Genomic DNA, 16,314 nt, shown 5'->3' on the forward strand with positions numbered 1-16,314 from the left:
TTTTAACCCTCTTTTTCTTCTATATCCTCTAATTCATAACTATGTTCTTCCATATATGCATCTTCTTGACTTAATTTGAAATGCCTTCTCTTTTTTCCTTCTTTATCTTTTTGTTTTTTAAGAAACAAAAATAGCTCTAAATTCCTTAAAAATCACATCTCTAGGATGGACATCAAGTTTCAAGGTTAGAGGATTATAAATCTTATAACCATTAACATTTTTTACTATGTCTAATGAAGATTCATTTTTATGCTTTTGGTTCTAGTTTGGATCTCTTTCTTAGGCATGTGAAAACAATCATCATAAGTAGAACTTGAGAATATGGAACATAAGGTATTTTACCTACACACACTTCATTTAAAGGTTTTGTATCAAGAACCTTATAAGGAGATCTATTTATCAAGTAACATTAAGTGCTCACAAATTTTACCCAAGAACATCTATTAAACAATGCAACGCTTGACTTACTTTTGGCTTTTATGAACCTCCACAATCTAAATTCTATCTAGTCTATGTGTTTGGATCTTATCTTTTTATGGTTCTATTTTGTTATTTTCTCTATTAGCCTCTTTGTGTTGCATGGTACAACTGACTATGCTATTTTTTGATCTACTTATTTTGATGTTGTAACATTTGATGAGAGACCCTTTTCCCACCTTATCTAAACCAATTTTTTTTTTTTTGGCTCTTTCCATGAAGGTTTGGTTCATCCTATTTTTAACTCCATCCCATCAAGGTAGCATATTATTGTTTTCCATAATAACACTTGTATTCTTACAAAATTTATTAAATTCCTTAGAACAATATTCTCGTCTGTTATTAAATCTCAAAATGTATTATATAAGATGGCATTAACCTTGCAATCCTAGGTCATTTTCATCTGTATCCATGATCCATGGTAGGTGTACTTAGATCCCCTACTCACACATGTCAAGGGTAAGTGTACAAAGATGGGGGACCAAAAAGGGGTCTTAAGATGCCACTTTTTTTTATCTGAAATCAGCAAAGTCTAAACTTCGATGAGAAATTGAAGATAGGTACACTCAAAATTTGAAGATGCAACAAGAACAAAAGTAGGTGCTCTAAATCTACTTTCTAAACTGCTAATTTGTTTTGAAAATGGAGGAGATTAAGGGTTTCAAAAAGGGGGCTCCTATTTTTTCAGAAAAAAATAACATAGCATGAAATGTGGTGCCCCTAAAAAGTAAACTTTTTTTTTATAATTTTTCAAATTGCTACAGTGAGAAAGTAGATAACACATTGAAGTTTATGCTAGATTTTTTGGGTTATTTTTTAATGAATATTTGAATTTTTACGGATTTCTGAAGTAGACACATCCTAGAACACATAAATTTGAGCATGCTCCCCCCAAAAAATTATGAAAACTAATCAAAAATAAGATTTTAAAAAAAAAAATTGTGTAGAATGGAATCTAGTTTCTAAAAATGTAATTTTTTTCAAAATTGGATAAACAATTAAAAATCTATGGCCAAAATATGTCATGTTGGTTTTTGACAAAAATCGAACACACTAACAAAAGAAATTATGGATGAAGACCTTAACATTATCAAAATTTGAAAAGAACTATATGGTTGGATAGCTAAGAGAGAGCTTGATGATTTTATGGTGTTTTTTTTTATCACATTGAAACACGTGAAAACCTGATGGAGAGCACAAATAGAAAAGAAATTTTCAATATTTGCTGGAAAACATGTCTGAGGCCTAAGAAGGGTGTCCAACCCATTGGGTTGGATGCCCTAGGTAAATCCAAGCATTAGGCTTGGTGTTTAAAAAGGAGACACATTTGGCGTGCACAAAATGGAGAAAAAATTGAAAATACATTTGGTGCAAGCCTTATTTGTCACGCGCCATATTTGGGGCATGCCAAATAAGGCGCATGCCAAATATATTCCATGCAATTTTTTTGTCTTTTTCCTTCACAGTTTTATTTTTCTTTTTCCTTTCATATACTTTAAGTTATATTTTATGTATATATTTTCAAGATGTTTGCGAGTGGTTCTAGATCTCTAGGAGATATAATGTAGATTCTAGTTTTTAGAGTATTCATATAAATTTCAGACATAGTTAAATTTCAGTAATTAGCATGCTCATATCAGCATTATCTCCTTGGTCTCTTCCTTGCATTCCCCCTCTCTCTTCCTTAACCCTTGCCCCTCTCTCTCTTAGGTCTATCCCTCTCTACTTCCTTCCCTCTTAGGTATCTCTCCCTCTCTTTACCATCTCCCTCACCCACTCTCTCTCTTTGGTATATCCCTCTCTTTTCATCTTTCACTTGGGATCTCTTTTTCTCTCCCTCTTGCATCTCCATCTCTTACTCTCTCCCCCTCTCTTAAGTGTCTCTCTCTCTCTCTCATTATCTCCCTCTCCCTCCCCATCCCCCTCCATTTCTCTTACTCTCTCAAGTCTCTCTTTATTTCCCTCTCTCTCTCTCTCTCTCTCTCTCTCTCTCTCTCTCTCTCTCTCTCTCTCTCTCTCTCTCTCTCTCTCTCCCTCCCATTCCCTTTTTCTTTCTCTCAATTTTGTCTCCCTCTCTCTCTCAAGTCCCTCTCCCTATCACTATTATTCCTCCCTCCCCTCCTATATCTCCCTATCTCTATTCTTTCTCCCTATCCTCGGATTATTGGCATATGCTAGATCTAGTTAAGTGTTGTCATTGATGTCAACAGTGTATCCCAGTTGGATATGGTTCTGTTATCCTGGTTGGACCTATCCTAGTTAGACTTGGTGTTCATCTTGGTTTTGGCTTTGATTCTGATCCAGTATGATCAAATCCTTGGATTTAGGTTTGGATGCTTCTTTAGGATGGTTATATGCTTGCCATATTCTGTTGGTTCATTATTTGGTACTCTAGTAGCTATCGCTTATGTTCTCGGTTAATATTTCTTGATAACGGTTAGCTTTATCGATTAGCAATATTTGATGATTTGGTTAGATGATTTTGGCTCAACTTTTGGAATTGGTTTTTATCATGTTGAAGTTGCTTCTTGATTGTATCCTAACTATTTGGTGATTTTGAATTGGGTAGCGTGATGTTATGATATTTCTATTTGGATCTGGTTAGACTTTTTGTGTTATTGCACTGAGGGTTTCTACTGGTTGGTGAAACATGTTGGATTTTGGTCTTAGCGAAATTTTCGCAAATATAATAGTTTGAGAATCTGAATTAGGTCCATGCTATGTAATGTAAATCATAATATTGGTCTGATGGTATCGTGTGATGTAATTTTTGTAATGATGGGTTTTGGGGTTTAGGGTTTAGCTGACCTTATCAATAAGGTTGATGATCTATATTTATAGGTGACTTATTCATGTAATTTTGGTATCGATAGTTTTTGGGATTGATGGTTATGTCTACATTATCAAAGAAAGGCTTATGTGTGAATAAAGTCATATCTTTCAGCGAAGGGATCAGAAGGATTTTGTGTTGCAGGGCAGACATCTATGCTTAACCGGAACTGTATCAAGCATTAGTAGATGCTACTTTCAGAGTTCATTTTTCTCGGATTGTAGTCTGATGCTTTATAAGTCAGTGAGATTTCTCTCTTTATGATGAGTAGTGAGCTCTAGGTTGTTGTCTTGATTGCAAGTGCAATCCCCATTGTAATTATTTCACATACTGCTGCAGAAGTATTATCTGATTTTGGGTAGGGTTTCCCACCATGGTTTTTCCCTTTAGCAAGTTTTCCATGTAAAAAATATTAGTGTCATGTGTATTGTGCTTTCATGCTTTATCTTTCATTATGTTGTGCTCCAATATTAATCTTATAATTTGTATTAACTGCTATACTTGTGAGAAAACTAATTCACCCCCCTCTTAGTTTTCTCCCAGTATCATATCATTCCAACAATTAGTATCAGAGAAAGGTCCTCTCTGCAGAAGCTTAACCGCTTGAGGAGATCCGATGACATTAGCATCAAGTTTTACATTCAATCCCTTTCGAAAGGAGAGTCTCATATTTGATGGTACAAATTATTAAATATGGAAGGAGCGAATAAGGATTCGTTTGAGATGTCTTGGAGCTAAAGTTTGGGAGATAGTGGAGAAAGGGTATATACCTCATGATCCTAATTTTGGAATACCGACACTTGCTGATGAATAGAAGAGAGCTTAAAATGATGTTAGAGAAAAAGAAGCATTGTTGAGTGAAGCATTTTTGAGTGCCTTATATGATGAAAATTTATTGAATGTCATAGAGTTAGAGAATGCAAAGAAGATCTGGTTGAATCTTGAAACTCTTTATAAAGGTGACCAAGTAATAAAGATTGAAAAATTTGAAGGTTTCTGGGTGAGATATGAAAATTTGAAGATGGAAGAAGATGAGAAGATTAGTTCTTTCATGGATAGAGTAAATGAAATTGTCATGGGAATCAAATCTTATGGCGGATCAGTTAGTGAGGATGAGGTTGTGTCAAAGATTTTGGGAGTTCTACTTCCAGCTTACAATATGAAGGCTACTGCAATTAATGAACTTCAAACAATGTCAAGTACCCATTTTACTAGAGGTGGATTACTTGGGAAATTTACTGCTCTTGAGCTTGAGGAACTTGGAGATCAGAGTGCTACTAAAACTGAAACTACATTTAAAGCATCCACCTCTGGTAAGAAGAAGATAGATTGGAAGAAGTTGTATGCTAAATATTTGGAGGCATTGAAAGGGAAGACAGAGAACTTGAAGAGTTGGAAGCCTTGATTTCTTAGAATGAATTCCTAAAGGATCGGTTGGAAGTAAGGATAAAGGAAAAGTCCCTTTTAAATGTTTTTCATGCAATAATATTGGTCATTTTGCTTCTAGATGTCTTGAAAGAGCTACTAGGAATCATGAAAGATTTATGAGGAGTTATAAGCCTAATCTGGAATATCACAGGCCTAGATTTAGAAGTAATAAGGATAAATCATGTTATTATATTGGTGATGATGATGATGATGAACCTATAAATGGAACCGATAATGGAAGCTCAGGTAAAGATTGGGTCTTTATTTCTATCAAGGATGATTCTCCGGAACCTATCATTGAAGCAACTCATACTGAGGAGAAGGCTTTCGCTGCTAAAATTGAAGAAAATGATGAATGGGGTATAGATAGTGGATGCTCACATCACATGACCGGTGACAAGAGAAAATTTCTAACACTGCAAGAATTTGATGGTAGACTAGTCAGATTTGGAAACAACAAGGCATGTAGGATCAAAGCCAAAGGATCAATATCATTGAATGGTAAGACCAATATTGATAATGTTTATTATGTTGAAGGCTTAAAGCATAACCTTTTAAGTGTAGGTCAGATGGTGGATAGAGGATTTCATTTGCAATTCAAGAATGGAAAATGCAAGATCAGCAATAGATCTGGATTGGAAATTTCTTTCAGAACCCAGACCAAAGAAAATATCTTCCATTTGAACTCTAGTGAAAATTCTTGTTTGATTGCTCAGATTGATGAAAACTAGTTATGGCATAAGAGGATGTGTCATGTAAACTTTGATTGCATAGTGAAGATCAGTTCGACACATGTTGTCAAAGATTTACCCAAGATTGTTAAACCTCATAATCTAGTATGTTTTTCAATCCTTACAACAGATCTCTAACCGACAAGCACTTGAAAAATTCACTTTGGCTAAGAAAGCCGCTTTTGATCAGATCATTGAGAGAGAGAAGAAAAAGATTGAGGAGAAGCTAATTTTCATAGAAAATTCTTTGAAACAATGTACTAATATATACAGGGTATGTTGCAATATCAAGATACTTACAACAAATGTAGATAAAAAGATAAAAGAGATACAGCAGAAGATTGCTAGTATTACTAACTCTTTTGATGGACTAATTTCACTGACAAAATCTATTGATGGACAAATTTTGACTTTGGAGAACCAAATTTATGCTCTTGAAAAGGAAAGAGATAAGATCATTCGGAGAGCCAGTAGTCTCAGAGGTTTGGTGAGTCCAAGATTGGATTCACTCTATGTACATAAGAAGGAATGCATGGATATGCTGAGAAATCCCACACCAACATAAGTTAATGAGAAAGAATCACTTGCATTTTTACTGAGTGGACTTGTATCTATCTCTAACACATTCAAAACTAGTTGGGATACTTATATGGAATTATTGGAGAAATCTTCTCTGAAAATCTTGAAACTGGTCAAGCTCCGGTAAGACATTTTTGGAGTTATTTAGTGTACAGTACTTATTCTTTGACATGGTTTTTTTGGGCATTGATGTCAAAGGGGGAGTAGTATACATGTGAAAAAGAATGAAGAGTTGCATACATTAGGGGGAGTTACAAATAATTTGGAGTATTGAAGTACTTTGCATATTCAGCTCAAGGGGAGCAGGGCAGGATGAAACCAGTTGTTGAAACCATGACCATTTTCCACATGAGTGTTTCCATTAATGCCAAAGGGGGAGATTGTTGGCAATTGACACTCCTTTGGTTACGTTTCATTATGTTGTCATTGATGGCAACATGATTTTGTGTTCCGACTTCATATGGTGTATTGGAAGGCACTTCACAGACTCTACATTGGCACCGACACTGACACTAACAGGATAGAAGATTTCTTTGGTCACCGGCAAAGTAGGCCGATATGGTATAGTTAAGGTTATCAGTATTGGAGGTTGACTTATCTTGGATCCAGCATAGGCAACTTATTTTAATGTTTATTTATTTATGTTATATGGCCAACATGTAATATGATATTGTATATATCCTTGTAAGGCGACATAAGGCATAAATTTGTATAGGGTATATAGGGCAGATTAATTAGATCATTTTAAATAAGAAGGATTTGATGGGGATATAATGTAATGCATATGTAAATGTGATATGATGCGAAATATATCAGAGACTATTTATATGAGGAATTTATTGTAAGGGTTATTCTGGTATAGAGGTTTAGGGTTTTTACCGAAACAGACATAACTTAAACCAAAACTGTATTCTGGCATAGAAGATGCTATCTTAGCAGTTCTCACTTCTTCGGATTGTTGTCTGGAATTTTATGTAGTCAGTGAGGCTCCTATTGTGATTAAGCAGTGTGCACTAGGTTGTAACTATATATGGTGAAAATGGATAACAATAATAATAATATTGAAAGGCTAAATGAATTCAACCACAAAACCCTAGCCTAACAACAAAAAAGATCCCCCATAACATATGAAGATTACCTAAGACAATGCAAATCAAATGAAATCACAAAGATTATACCATCACATGTCCAATAGGGTTTGGATCTCCATTCTTCCTATCTCCATTGATCTTGTTTGATGTATTTGCTCTCAAATTTTATGTGCACAAGAGCTCAACAAAGAACGGAATGTGGTTGCAAGTAGGATCATAGTGTAGTCAAGTCCTCAAGATGATTGATTATAATGAATCATTAGGGTCCCATAATGAAGGAAGCATCTCCTTATATAGAAGACACTATATGAAATGGAGGGATAAGATTGAGAGGTGTAAAAGGAGGTCGGCTATGATTAGAGGGTAGGTAAAAGAAATAATAAAATAATGAAAGGGGTAGGTAGTGTAGGAATTAAGAGATGAATGACATGAGTCATGAGTAGAAAAGGTTAATGAATTAATTAAATAAATAAAGATTTATTTAATTAATAGAAGAAGTGGGATAATTAAATAAATAAAAATATTTATTTAATTTAGGAAAAGGATAATTTAAATAAATAAATGTATTTATTTAAATGAGAAATAAGGCTAGAAGAGGATAACTGAATTTATTAAATAAATAGGGATTTATTTAATTAATAGAACAATTAAGCTTAGATAATTAAATAAATAAAATATTTATTTAATTAGACATGACAATTTTAGATGTCTACATTTTGCCCCTCTTTGAGACAATGCGGCTTGTCGCGTTGTTTCAAAGAAGATAATATGAACTGATACAGAGTTGCCCCAAGAAGGGAATGATATGCCCCCTCGAGAGATTGAATGAAAATGTCTGGAAAGGTTGCAGACAATCTCTCGATAAGAAAGAGAGGCTAGAATGGACTGACTGGATAAAGTGATAGAGTCACGGGATAATGAAGACTGACTCGGGAAACGAAGGCGAGGGCTAGGGTAGTCTATAAGATAGACCATGGGGGAAAATACATCCTCATTATCATCTACACATCCACGAGAGCAGATTGCAGAGAGAGAAAAGAGCAGCAACAGTCAGCAGCAATGGCCTTCGTTCATAGATTTGACCGCGTTCGTCGATTTCAGAGGCCAGCAGAGGCAGGAGAGCCGGTAAGTACCACAAAACCTTCTCGTACTTTGACGCATTTATTCTTGTCATTAATGCATGCTAGATAGAGCAATAAATGCACTTAGAATAGGATCCCAAAAAAGTCAAAAACATTTAAGCGCGTCTGCGTTGGTGCCAGGCGCGTCTATGCTCGCGAGGCGTGTCTGTGTTTGTGCCAGGTGTGTCTGCATGTGAAACCGTGTCTGTGTCAAATGCGGCCACGTTTGTGAGGGTCAGTCGCGTCTGTGCCAAGAAGGCATGACTATGTCGCCCAAGCACATCTGTGCAGAGCATAGGCACGTCTCTGTGTGTCAAGCACGTCTATGTTTTTCAAGCGCGTCTGTGCAGTCTTCAAGTACGTTTATGTCAGGTAAGCGCGTTTGTGTTTAAAAAGTGTGAATTTTTGTCTTCTAGGCCAAATCGACAGTTCTATGATGAACATACGCTGTCGATTGGATAAGCTGCTGAGAGGATACACTCAAGCAGGTCCTCTAGGGAAGACTAGGATAGATCAAGGCACTTTGTGATGAATAGTGAGTACCAAGATAGAGTACTTTGTGATGAACAGGGAGTACTAAAATATGAGTAGCACTTTGTGATGAACAAGGAGTGCAAACGTGAGTAACACTTTGTGATGAACAGTGAGTGTCACACACGTAGTACTTTGTGATGAACAGGGAGTACCACTAGGATAGAAGCAACACTTTGCGATGAATAGTGAGTGTCACTAGGATAGATAGCCATATGCATTTAGATAAAAAGTAGCATTTTGTGATAAACAAGGAATGCCACTATGACTGACATGAGTGATTTGCTTGACTGCGAGAGTATTTGCCGATGCTGGAGTCATGAGAGAGATTCCCGTCTACTCAAAGGTTGCGACCTGAGCTGTCCTTCAAGGACCGAGCAGCTATTAAGGAGATGGGATTGAGACATGCTCTATATGTGCCTGAGTTTCGGGCAAACATGGGATTGTTGACTGTGCTAGTGGAGAGATGGCACTCCGAGACCTGTACGTTTCATTTGTCGATGGGTGAGATGACAGTCACCCTTGAGGATGTATATAGGATACTGAGGACACCGATCGATGGGGAGCTGATCCCATACGATCGAGATGGAGACAGGGAGGCCCTGAGACGAGTATTCCAGGACCCAGGACTGGAGATGAGGGCAGGACACGTGGCGTGGGACACCATGACAGCCATAGGGTTAGCGTTGCCAGTAGTGGTAGGAGGAGTTATCAGTGGGTTCCTCTGTCCGGATAGAGCGACACGAGGGTTGGCTGTGGGTTGGGGAGGAGCACTGGAGACACTGGTGACGTAGCACACTAGATATGCTTGGGGACCATGTGTGCTGGCACACCTCTATTATGAGCTGCATCAGTTTGTGTACCACGAATCAGTGGGATTGGGCTGCGGGGTGACATTGCTGCAGGTATGGGCTTACGAGCATCTACCGGTGATGAGGCTGATACACTTCAGAGGCAGGGGACATGGACGTAGCTTTGTGCACTTATATGATATGATCACGTCGCAACCACGGATTGGCAGGTTGGAGCACTTGCGACGGGTGATAGACGATATTGATGTGGTCATATGGAGGCCATATCTGGGATGCAAGCAGTGGGAGGATGATGTAGTTGAGCTTCCTTACACCATCCGGAGCAGGTATCTGATTGGGCGGACGCCCTATGTGCTAGAGAGGCAGCTAGTGGACAGGGTTGGCTGATAGTTTGGCAAGATTCAGAGGATGCCACGGGGCTCAAGCATGTATGCACGGACTGTGGGAGATCAGGCACAGTTTGGGCCCCTATTGTCATATGATTAGGCAGTTACATAGCTAGTAGAGATGATGCCACTACCCTGGGACATGTAGCCAGAGATTGAGGATGCCGACATGGATGCTGAGTACATAGCATACTAGGTAGAGCATCCATTCCCACAGTTGACAGATCCAGGAGAGCCATTGGATGGAGATGGGGGTGGGGATGATGATGATGGTGGAGGTGATGGGGGTAGAGGCCAATAGAGGAGGAGGGGAGCAGTTGGAGAGAGGAGGGTTGCACCTCGGAGGGAGGGTGGTGAGGAGAGACAGGCTCGGGTGGTGAGGGGTCGCGGTGGATTGCCGCTATAGGTGCCAGCAGCATAGGGTCCCAGACAGGTATAGGTACAGGGATAGGGACAGATACAGGGATAGGTACCAGTATAGGTACAGGTACAGGGGCAGGCACCTGTACAGGGGGAGCCACAGGCAGAGGCGGAGGGGGCTGACCCAGAGGAGGATGAGCTGATAGAGCTGAGGGAAATCTGCTAGGGCCAGGCAGATGAGATCCAGGAGTTGGAGAGGGAGAGGGATCGGCTCAGGAGGAGGCTCAGAGATACTAAGCGGGAGCATGATCAAGCTATTCAGCATTATATAAAGGCTGAGACAACGCTGAGGGTGGGGAGACAGGCAGCGGAGGACACAAGGGCAGGATATGCTTATGTCCTACGAGCACGGGAGGAGATTGCCTACTAGCGAGATCTCTACTATGGTGCAGTGCTAGCAGATCAGCAGGCGAGGAGCTTCCATAGACCATCGCGTATAGCGATAGCTACGGGAGGGAGCCGGAGGAGACAGGCATCGAGTGGTGGGGTTATGGGTCCTCCACCACCACTAGATAGAGGGGACAAGTGGGATGATCCTGGGGCAGGTCCTTCAGGGGCTCAGATTCCGTCGAGGCTAGGCGGCTCCGAGGGAGGGAGTTCATCATAGCCGTAGAGGGCTCCCTATGTATCAGTATTGTACCATTTTTCTATTGTAGACACCTGCAGGTGCTTTTGTAGCCATATGATTTTGACATCATTGTATCATGACACTTTATATATATATATATGAGATGATTCATCTTTGCAGCAGCTATATGCATGTGTACCTATGTGATGAGATGTTCTTATGTGATGCTTATGATATGGATGCAAATATGTATATGATGCAATGCAATATATTTTTTTTTGTTCTTTTATGTTTTATATGTTATGCATATGTGAATGTGAATGTATGAAATGTAGATGAATATGATAATGCAAATAACAATTTACATGATGAAAATGTAAGATTGCTAACACGTGTTGTGTGCAAGATGTGATGCAATTGTGATATCTATATGTATGTATGAAATGCTTAATATGTGGTAATGCAAGTGCAACTACATGAAATACAAATGTTTTTGGTGTGTCATTATACTTAGTCATGTGATAGCAGGCTACGCGGACTCGAGAAGGATGATGGAAGTCAATCAAGAAAGGGGGATGGAAGACAGAAGATATGAAATTGAAAGAGCTTCTTGTGTGTTATCATCATTGAGCTTTATTATGGCAAGTAGGTTATGACAATCGAGGTATATGTTCGACCTAGAAAGTCATTGTACCTGTTTGCAAGGAGATAAGACAGTCACAAACAAGGAATGCCCCAGTTCACACTAGACTCATAGTGTCCTCATATCCTTGGACAAGTCATAGCATTACTAAGAGACAATCCACATACAGCAAATACAAATAGGTGACGATACCGCATCCTCGCCTTTCTAGTCAAAGACATCCTGGAGATAGAATCTCTAGTCAAAGACATCCTGGAAAAGCTAAAAGACATGTCACCAAAAAAGATGAAATCAAAAGAAAACCAAGACTCGACACCAACATCCACTGTAGTCCTCAAGTTTAGTGTCTCTTGTCACTTGTATAAATCTTATTCGATTGTGGTCATAATGTTTACTTTCACAGAAAGGATAGATAGCACTGAACCATATGTTGTTTGAGTCTATTGAAAGATTTGATTTGTTGAAGCCCATTGTTGCTGCTGTGTCTCATCTGAAATTGACTGAATCCATGAAACTGATACTTTATTGTGGAGAAGATGAAACTTTATTGCGGATCTATGATGCAAATGTTGCTTTATTGCAGATTGTGCGCGGATAGATTGAAGGAAGCTGGAAGAAACTGTACTCCTCAAAACATGTGATGTTCTCAGTTCCACACCCATCACTAGACATAGGATTTGCCTTAGCCACAGATAGGATCTGATTTATTATGGATGGAAAGGGAGGTGAAAAGGGAGGTTTATTATGAATGGCTAACCAATCTTAGGGAGATCAATAACAAGCCATGATGGGAATGGGTGAGTTTATTATGGATGAATTGGTCGTGAGTGTGTGCAAAGTGAAGTGATGAAAGAAAATCCTGAAGGAGGGAGGAGCAATGTCTCTATGCATGGCGTTGGTGACCTAGTTTTCACCATGGTACTTGCCCAGGGCACCACCGAAGTGGTTTTCACCGTTGGATGAAATTATTTCTCTTTACTTTTTTCGATTTTTCAATGTTTTTTGTGTCACAAGGTGCATGTTTGCCAGGTTTTCACCAAGTAACAATTTTTATGTTTTTTATTATTTTTTTGTATTTTTGAATTTTTTTATTTTTTTTGTATTTTTGAAATTTTTTATTTTTTGTATTTTTTGAAATTTTTTATTTTTTTGTATTTTTTGAATTAGGATATTCCAAAGAGCTATGTGTAGAACTTGTGAAGGTGCATGCTATTGATAGGATCCTCCAAAGGTTCACCTTTTGTAGTTGAGAGCTGATATGCACCTGATCCATATGCTGCTGTAATAATGTAGGGACCAAGCCAGTTTGATTCAAACTTGCCCTTCTTCTCTCTGTCTTGTTGATTTTGGGGGTTTTCTCTGAGAACCAAGTCACCTACCTCAAATGTGCAAGGCTTGACTTTATGATTGTAACTACAACATTCCTTGATTGAATGATGTGTATCTTGAGTGACTGTCTTCCTTGATAAAGGAACTCAGATAGAATTACTAGTGTGAGGACTACACAGGCCCGTATGCGTGTCAAATGAAGAAGTTTGGGCATCCCTGATAACAAAGTCCTACGAGGAAGCTCCATTAAAGGTCCATGATGTATTGCTAGAAGGGGATGGATGTGTGGAACAAGTGGAAGAGTTATGAAGGCTTATGATTGTGATAAGAAGTGAAAGTAGGATAGCATGATGGAGACTTAGGATCAACAAGTATGCTTTTTGATTTAAAATTTTAGAACTTTTTCCCCCAGTTATTTTGATATTAGGGGAGATCAACTCTTGTTCTTTTTGCTTCATAGGATTTTTATCCTTGACTTTGATTTTTGCAGAGTCCAATAGCTTTTGATTTTGATTTGAACTAAAGGACTTTTCTTTAGTTTTGACATTTAGATTTTTCTTTTCAAAGCTTGATTTTTGATCCCCAATTAGTAAAGGCTTTTGTAATTCTTGTTGATCCAAGTCTGGAAGTGTAGTGGAAATGGAATGAGTGGATGAAACAGTAAAGCTATGTGAGTTCTCAAGAGGGCTGGTGATATGCTCAATAGATTCCTTTTTGGAACCATTCTTAGGACTATTAATATCAAGAGATGCTTGCACCCCTAGAGGAGATTTGCATTCAGACTTAGTAGCCACAACACTAGGTGGTTCACCCCCAATTCCTTGGCATTGCAATTTTTTTGTAGGTTGTTCTTGTTGACTGAATACCTTAGCAGATAGTGGGAGTTGATCAACATGGAATATATACTCACCACATCCCATGTCTTTAAACTTGAACTTTTCTTTGATCTTTGCTTGTTTTGATGTAGAAGATTTTAATGATTCTGGATCCACATATGCTGAAGATGGAACAACTTCTTGATTGACTGGGATTGTTATTTCTGATCTAGGTCACAGATTATTGCAATATATGAATGGATTGGGGTCACCTTTGATGGTGACTTCAACTCCATTGTGTGGAAACTTGATACATCGATGATATGTAGATGGGACTGCGCTCATCTCATGAATCCATGGATGTCCTAGCAATATGTTGTATGTAAGCTCTAGATCAAGGACATGACAAACCACATCCTTTTTAATTGGCCCAACTTTGAGAGGTAAGGTGACTGTGCCTTTAGATGAACGCTCTTCATCATCATATGCCTTGATGGTAATTTTGTTTGTAGAATTCACAGCTTTATCTGAATATCCCAATTGTTTAATAGTGCTTAATGTGCAAATGTTTAGACCTGCTCCTCCATCTATTGGGACTCTTTTTATTCGATGTTTGTGTATGAAGGCTTCAATGTGTAATGGTGCATTATGTGGCTGACTTACGGAGGCATCATCGGCTTCTGTGAATGTAAGGGAGTGTGGAATGGAAAGGTATCCCACCATGGCTTGAAACTGGTCCACGTTCAGATGAGTAGGAATAGCAGTGTCTCTCAAGATTTTGTCAAGAATAGCTTTATGTGAGGGGGATATGCGTAATAGCTCAAGGATGGAGATGAGCGCGGGTGTCTTCCCTAGTTGTTCTACAAGGTCATACTCAGGTTTGGTTGATGAAGAAGCGGTGTTTTTAGTTAGAGCACCTTGCAAAGTGATTTTACCTCGATGAGTTGTGACATGACATTCAGAGGTAGGTTCAGAAGAAGATCCAACACCTTTTAAGACAATCCTGGGTCTCCAAGTAGAATTCTCAGATGCTTTGTCCTTGATGATAATGGTAGAGACATAATTGTCCATCGAGATGTGATTGATAGTTGAATCATAGTTGTAGGATGCTCTGGTATAGTTGGTTTGGTCATCTGTGGCTTTAGCTTTTCCCTTGTCATGCTTTGGGAATGGTTCCTTAAACATCTCATGTTCTTGATTGGAGGAATGTCCCTCAATCTCAATGTCACCTCTATCAATGAGATCTTGTATGATGTTCTTCAGTTGATGACAATTTCCTGTCTTATGACCCTTGCTCTTATGAAATTCACAATACTTATCATCAGTCCACCAATTTGGTTTAACCTTTGGTTCATATGGAGGAAAATCTGGAACTGTGATTACCTTTTTTGCCACAAGCTTCTTGAAAACTGACTCAAGTGGCTCTCCCAATGGAGTGTACTTCCTTCATGATCTGGAAGTTGTTTGAGTATTCACTTGATTGTTTGTAGAACTTGATCCCAAAAAGATGAATTTGGGTCACATTGTGTTGGCATCAACAACACCATCATTGACTGTGTTCTTGTTTTTATTCCAAAATCTTGGCTTGTCTTTTCCTTTAAAGTCATCTTTGTTTTCCTTGAATATCTTGATGACTCCTTGTTCAATTAGGACCTTTTTTGTCGCTAAGCCTTTTTCAATAACGTCCTTGAAGGTGGACAAACAAGCTTTGCCTAGATCATAGCCAATGTCTTTGTTAACATTTTGGGTGAACATTTCTACCATTTGTTTTTGTGGAATTTCACAAGAGCATCTGCTAGCTAGATTTCTCCATCTTTGTAAAAATGATGCAAAAGACTCTCCCTCTTTTTGCTTGGTGTTGCACAAAGTAGTGACTAATATGTCTGTCTCTATATTGTAGGAGAAATGTTGAATAAATGCCTCTGCTAAGTCACCCCATGACTTAATTCCAGGTGGAAGTTGGGAGAACCATTCCATAGCTTGATCACCTAAGCTTTGTGGGAATAATCTCATCAAATATGTCTCTTCTGCTGCTATCTCAATGCAAGCTATGAAAAACTATCTTATGTGTGCCTTAGGATCCCCTTTTCCTCTATACTTATCAAATTTAGGTGTCACAAAGTGTGTAGGAAAAGGAGGCATTGGAATGCTCTTGTCAAATGGATAAGGACATATGTCTCTCATTGTGTATGTTGGCTTCGGTGTATTTATGTCCTCCATTTTCTTTTGTAAGTCCCTGATTTGTTGCTCCAAATTGTTCTTAGGTGGAGATCGACTTCTTGGATCATACCCCATGCTTGAGGCACCAATTGGAGAAGAAGCATGTTGCATATATGGATGATATTGATCATACACATGTTCATATGGAGGAGGTATATAGTGATGCTGCATGTATGGACCACTTGGTATAGATTCATGTTGAGGAATGAAATATCTATTTTGTCCATGTATACCATACTCTACAGGCATGTCATGTTCTATTGTATTGCCCCCAAATTTGACACGGGGTTTCCTTGTGTCCAAATTTTGAGCATGCCTTTGAATATCCCATTG

The sequence above is a fragment of the Cryptomeria japonica genome, unplaced genomic scaffold (assembly GCF_030272615.1).
Source record: "Cryptomeria japonica unplaced genomic scaffold, Sugi_1.0 HiC_scaffold_14, whole genome shotgun sequence".
NCBI classification, from domain to species: Eukaryota; Viridiplantae; Streptophyta; class Pinopsida; order Cupressales; family Cupressaceae; genus Cryptomeria; species Cryptomeria japonica.